Source organism: Carassius auratus, chromosome 27 (genome assembly GCF_003368295.1).
Source record: "Carassius auratus strain Wakin chromosome 27, ASM336829v1, whole genome shotgun sequence".
Classification (NCBI taxonomy): Eukaryota; Metazoa; Chordata; class Actinopteri; order Cypriniformes; family Cyprinidae; genus Carassius; species Carassius auratus.
Window position 1 is genome coordinate 16,402,836 of NC_039269.1, and position 7,057 is coordinate 16,409,892.

A 7,057-nucleotide genomic window follows, 5' to 3' on the forward strand; every position below is an offset into this window, starting at 1 on the left:
TAGCAGAGGTGGAATGCAGAAAAGAAAAATAATTTACAGAATATATAATTTGCATAATAATTTACAAAATATATATATATAAAAAATTTTAGTTTTACTTATTTAGTACTGCTCCTACAGCGTTTGGCATCCTACAGCATTTCATCCTCTCTTTCAGCTCCCTTCAGAAATGTTAAAATCAGGAACTTCTCCTGTGTCATAGAGATTTTTTTCTGGCACTTCTGAAATCACAGAACAAGTGTATGTATTTATGTGTTTACCATGAAAGATCAAAACCTGAAGGTTTCAGCCCATCTTCACTCTCTATGTAAGTGATGTAACGCTATCCGGTTACGTTAGTGCACATTTTAGGATTAAACAGTGCATAGTTTTAGGGTTAAATTAATTCGGTTACTTCCATTCATCCATTGATATATATATGGAGAGAGAGAGAGAGAGAGAGAAAGCTGACATTAAAGATGACATTAAAAGCCCAAACTTAATAAATAAGAGCTCATGTCTATCGTTAACTTAAGTTAGTTAGCCTTACGGTTGAGATGCTAACTGACTTTTTCTGACGACACTAAACCATTTCTATAAAGTAAATATTAAACGGAAGCGTATAGTTTACATTAAATAAAGTGTCAGAAACACTTTAATGTACTATTTGTGTAATTTTATAGACTAAACTTACCTAAAAAAAATTGTGAAAACAAAATGAGTGTCAGGGATCAGGTGCTTGACTTTGGGCTGCAGCCTCGTTTCCATGGTGACGTCCTCCGCTCCAGTTCAGTGCCCGCGCCCTTTACAGCACGTAGAAGTCACTGTTATTTCAACATCTATTTTGGGCTATATTTGGACCAAATCCGACGAACCAAGCAAAGACCAACTTTCAACGTCAATTTTTGAAGGCCATGACGAGCCGAGTTGATTTAGACAAAAAAAAAAAAAAATAATAATAAAAAAAAAATAATAATAATAATAATAAAATTAATAATAAATAATTACATAAAAAATTACCTTTTTTAAATGACGTATGGTGACAATCCAAGACAACACATGCCACCAATAGAAGAAAGAAAATTACCAATAGAGACCCACAGGGACCATAAAACCAACAGAATTCCCATTCTAACCATTAAAACCATTACAAATTTTGTAATGGTTTCTATTGTTTGTGTGTTCATTTTTTTTCCCAGCAGTTGCCTATGTAGCAGACTTCAAGTGGTAACCACAGGACACCATGGAAACACGACTACTCAGCGACTGAAGTGATGATACTCTGTTATTTATTCACCTTAAACAGAGAAGTGAAGCACAATTAGGGACATTCGAGAAGGCCTAACGTTACTCTCTAATTCCTCTGCTTCCCCGTCTGCATACACCATGCGCCTGAGCGCGAACGCTTTAACAAAGGCATTACATAGCATTTAACATGTAAACGATGTTGCTGAATTACCCCACATAACAGGACAGCACTCACAGGAAAAATAAATGGAAATTAAATAACAGAAAAAGTTAACATACAAAAATCTTATAAATGCACTTAAATGCACATATAAATGTACTTTAAACTGATTGCTGAACCACTGTGTGTATAATAAAGTTCCTATTTTACACAAACAGTCTCATTGTATGAAGATATACCACAAGGCATTTTAGTATGAAATTAATAATATATACTGGAGGTACACAACTATCAAGTTAAACTCACACATTACATAGTAAACAGTCAAATAAATGATCACAAATTGGAAAAACATACCTTAAACAGAGAAGTGAGGCACCATTAGGGACATTCGAGAAGGCCTAACGTTACTCTCTAATTCCTGCATTGAAAAGACGCACATGAAAATGAGGCTCTAACTTTGACACGGTTAAAAGAGCAACTTACAAAGAAAATAATCGAATCGATATTCGAATCGATATAGTTTACATAGGTGTCCCACTAATTAAAGCCCCACATAGAACAATTGATAGGAACTCTTGATCAGAACCATTGAAACAGTACATTGAAAACAAGTTTTGCTGAAGTTAACAGTATATACTACATTTCTTATTACACATAAAAAAAATTAAATAATTAAAAAAAATTAGAAAACTCAAATGCCTAAATTGACCGGCTACATACTTCCCCCTTAAATTCACAAAACTTGAGTTTACACCTTTATGTTGAATAAAGGAGCAAATAGGGCAATTAGATTGTTACTTGACAACATCATTCTGTCATACAACATTCATGTTTCCCGACACTCACGGGAAAAAGAACATAAGAAAGTTGATCAGGCTCTCAGATATTCTTTTGCTCAAGAGGTGCCTTATACAACACTCAATGTGACTTAATTTACATTTTTCTGTTTGCCTCACATTCTTATTACTGGGCCCACATAACTTAAAACCTCTTAAAATAAAAGAGACTTAGAAACATCTTTAATTGCGTTGTGAGTTGTTCTCGGAGTCATATTTTGAATCAGTCTGTTTACCGGTCTAACTAACCTACCAACCCGTGTTCGTACCTGGGTCACTATTTCAGATACATTAGGGGGTGCGCTAGAGATGGATAGGGTGCTGGTGGATCTCAACTGCTCTCTAGCACTGGGCATTGCACCAACTGCATGCACTTGGTCTTGAGAGTCTGTAAGATTTGATGGGATGATTTGGGAGTCGGACTGAGGGAAATTAATTTCAGACCCTGGGTCTGATTTACTCTCAGGCTTTCCAGGATCCATTACACTCTCCTGTTCTCCCGCATCTAATCGCCCTTCCACCGAATTATCTGTGTCAGGTAAGGAAGCAACCCACTCAGCAGTACGCTCTGTTTCAGGAAGGTCACTCCCCAGTACCAGAATTATGTGCCAAAGCTTCACCTGACTGCTCCTGGCTGGCTAATGAGTCATCGTGGAAAGACTCATCTTCATGTTCTACTTCTTCAAGAGGCAGAAACTTGGCTTGCAACATAAGGTTACGGTGTACTACCTTCTCTTGACCCATACTGATATTCTTAACACGATAAATGTGGCATCTGGAGTCTTTAGAAACCACCACATAGGGCACTGATTCCCACTTATTAGCCAGTTTTCTCCGTCCTCTTTCACCCTTGTTGGCTAACAGTACTCTGTCTCCTTCCTCAATGTCGCAATCCCTTTACTCTCCTCTTGTAGAATTCAGCCTGTCATTGCTGACTTGCACTAGCATTAGCCTGAGCAAGGTTAAGAGCCTCCTTGAGATCATCTCTCATTTGCAACGTAGCTGCCATAGTCTGTGATATCATCATCTCTTCCAACACTATGGAACATAACATCTATTGGCAGACGAGGGATCCTTCCATACATCAGATAGAATGGTGCGTAACCCGTTGATTCATGAGCGGCGCAGTTATAGGTGAACGTCAGTGTTTGTAACATCTGAGGCCACTTTTGCTTAACTCTTGGGGGTAGGGCTCGTATCATACTGCCCAGTGTGCGATTAAACCGCTCAGTGTGACCATTCCCCATAGGATGATAAGCCGTCGTTCTCGACCTCTTGACACCTGCAATCTGCAGCAACTCCTGAATCAGTTCACTCTCGAAGTTTGCACCATGATCTGAATGGATCCTCTCTGGGAATCCATAGATGCAGAAATATCTGTCCCACAGTTGGCGAACTACTTGCTGGGCTGTTTGGTTTTTTCATGCGAAGGCCCCTGAAACGACAGTGTAAAACAGGCTGTCAGCTCTTTCTAACTTCATTACATTTTGATATAGAACACTTTTATCAGGAATTGCTTTGCAGCTTTCTTCATACACCCAAAGGTCATCTTTGCTGTTGAGGGTTTCACTTTTCCCGCTCACATAGTCCCCTCCCCAATGTGAGCAGGATAGTTTTCCTGAGGGTGAGGTACCATGTTCGGCTGGAAGGCTGGTTCTGTAACATTAGGACAATCTTTACGCTGGTGTCCAACGCTCATGCAGACAAGACACCGTCTCTCTCACATGCAGTGTGAGCGAGTGGAGTGCGTTGTGTCTCCACAAATGCGGCAAGACAGAAAGCGAGCTCCATGTGTTTGGAAGGGCCTTGAAGGACTATACGCCGGCTGACTAGTCCGTTCAAGCGCTCTCTCTAACATGCTGAGGACACGTTCTAATGCATAAGGATTGACTGCATCACCTGTCTTAGGATGGCTACTTGGAGTGCATGCTGCAGCATTGATAGCAGTTATTTCACTTTCCACGACTTCAACGTTAGAGATTGCTGTAGCTGTCGATACTTGAAGGGTGCGAGGCATAACTGTACTGGGTGCTCTGCAAAACTGACTTTCCCTCTGATGTTCATCAATGGCCTCCTGTATCTCTTCCACCGACCATTTGCTCATAGGCTTACATTTAAACACACTGGACAGTTCTGGGTCAGGGCAGTATCGTATGAACATCATGGCTACTTCCACACTCATGTTCTCCATGTTACTCCCACTACGTTCTAAGTGACCCTTGGCTCGTTCAGCTGCGGAGTTCAATCTCACCCAATAGTCGACGGAGCTTTCCTTAGCTTTAGGCTGTGTTGCGTAGAAATCTGCCAATGGCAACAGTGACACTGGGTGATCGCTAAAGTAGTGTCTCAACATATCATAAATTTTCTCAACACTCGCTGGACTGGAAGAAGATGTGCTTTTTTAGTCCCACTTTGATTATATTTTTAGCCCTTCCTAGGAGGTGACTCATGACGGTATCAGCTTTCTCTGCTTCGGGGCAACTGCTTTTCTGCAAGTACAGTTCCATAACATCTATCCATTCTTGTACTGTGTACTTGTCACTCTGGTCTCCCTTGAACATGGGTGGCTCTTTGATGTCAGACCTCATTATAAAGTTTACTTTGGGGGATTCAGAATGGAGCACACTCTTGGTTAGCTCTGGTGGACTTGTAGGTAACGGGTTGACTACACTCTGACTGTCTAGCAAATGGCTGATTATGGACTCACCAATCTGACTACCCAGCTCTCCTATTAACTCTCGTAGCTGCTGTGTGACGTTGGGGCTGGGGTCAGATGGAGTGGAACACGTTGGCTGTGCTAACTCTGGATGGGGATTTACTTTTGGCTCTGACAAGGTACTTGGAAATAATAGTTTTGGTATGGCCCCTGTATTCTCTCTTACACTATACAGACCCCTACCCCTACCCCTCCCAGCTAATGGAGTGAATATATCAGAAGTGTCTCGACCTCTTCCGGCCATTCTGAATGGTAAGACAAAAATTAAACCCAAATACATTAACAGAAATTTGTGAAATATGTAAATATACAGTGGTTACAGATTTGAAAAAAAAAAAAAAAAACTCAATGAAAATATATAATTTGAGATGAAGGAATCTTCAAAGGAATGTAAATGTGAATGTCAACGTCCAATTTGTGCAAATGTCCGATGTATGCTTGCATGTAAAGTGTACGGCGGAGTCTGGAATTAAGTGGAACTTCAAGGTGGACAGGTAAACGCGTGTGTGTGTGTGCAAATGTCCGAATAACTTCACTTGAATATCTGCTGTGTAGATCCTGTGGCCACGCAGAACACGTCACAGCACACTGCTAGACCCCGGCGATCGGCTGCAGCTGACCAAGTGGACCCGGGTCACGGCACCAGTTTTATGTAGCAGACTTTAAGTGGTAACAGGACACCATGGAAACACGACCACTCAGCGACTGAAGTGATGATACTCTGTTATTTATTCACCTTAAACAGAGAAGTGAGGCACAATTAGGGACATTCGAGAAGGCCTAAAGTTACTCTCTAATTCCTCCGCTTCCCCGTCTGCATACACCATGCGAATGAGCTCGAACGCTTTAACAAAGGCATTATATAGCATTTAACATGTAATCGATGTTGCTGAATTACCGAAAATTAGTCAATACAAGACAAATAGAAGAGAGAAAAACTACCTCCGCTTCCCCGTCTGCATACACCATGCGCCTGAGTGCGAACTCTTAAAGGAGAAGCGATATAGTTTACTAGGTGTCCCACTAATTAAAGCCCCACATAGAACAATCGATAGGATCTCTTGATCGGAACCATTGAAACAGTACATTGAAAACAAGTTTTGCTGAAGTTAACAGTAAATAATACATTTCTTATTACACATAAAAAAATTAAATAAATAATAAAAAAAAAAAAACTCCAAAGAAACCACTAAATTTATTGGAGTCATAATGGTTTATACTGGTGTCCAGTAGATACCACCAGAAGTTTCCAAAGGTGTTCTATTGGTCCTTAATGGTATACAATAGACAACACATGCCACCAATAGAAGAAAGCAAATTACCAATAGAGACCCACAGAGACCATTACAGTGTCCATTAAAACCATTAGAATTCCAATTAAAACCATTAAAACCATTACAAATTCTGTAATGGTTTCTATTGTTTTTTTCAGCAGGGTTATTATTGTTTCACTTTCACAGCACGTTTCAAACATCACTCTTATAAGAGTATACTTCATCTAGACATACCGTGCATAAATTGAAAGTTTAAAGACTCGAGCTTCGATACTTGACGAATATTTTGATACAACGTTGTTGCAGTGACAGTTATTTAGTAATTTATGTCAGGAGTGCAAAATAATAAATCCGTATTACACTGTTAAAAATCGCTGTTAAAAAACGGCCAAATTTCGACAGTAAAATACAGTTTTTCATTAAAACAGTGCATTCTGGGTAATATTCATCGTTTTCGAGAAGTAGCCTGCTGCTATATATCGTAAATTAACAACGTTCAAAGTCGACACTCAGCGGCTGTGTTTCAAATCACACCCTACACCCTCATTCACTATTCCACATGAGTTTACTAATATAATCCTCCTGACAGAGAGAATGAACACTAATGAGTGAATTCAGACACTGATCAACAGCTGCTGTTAATGAGTAGAATCACTGAAGAAAAAAAAACATAACAAGACAAACACATGAAATACAACTGACTTCAGCCACAGCCTTAGATGAAATCAACTAAAGATTTAAACGATCAACAAACAGCTTCACCAACTTCACACATTACTAACCAGACTGACTTTATTTCTGTCAGATCAGAGAACAGAGATCAAAAGATCTTACTGAGAAT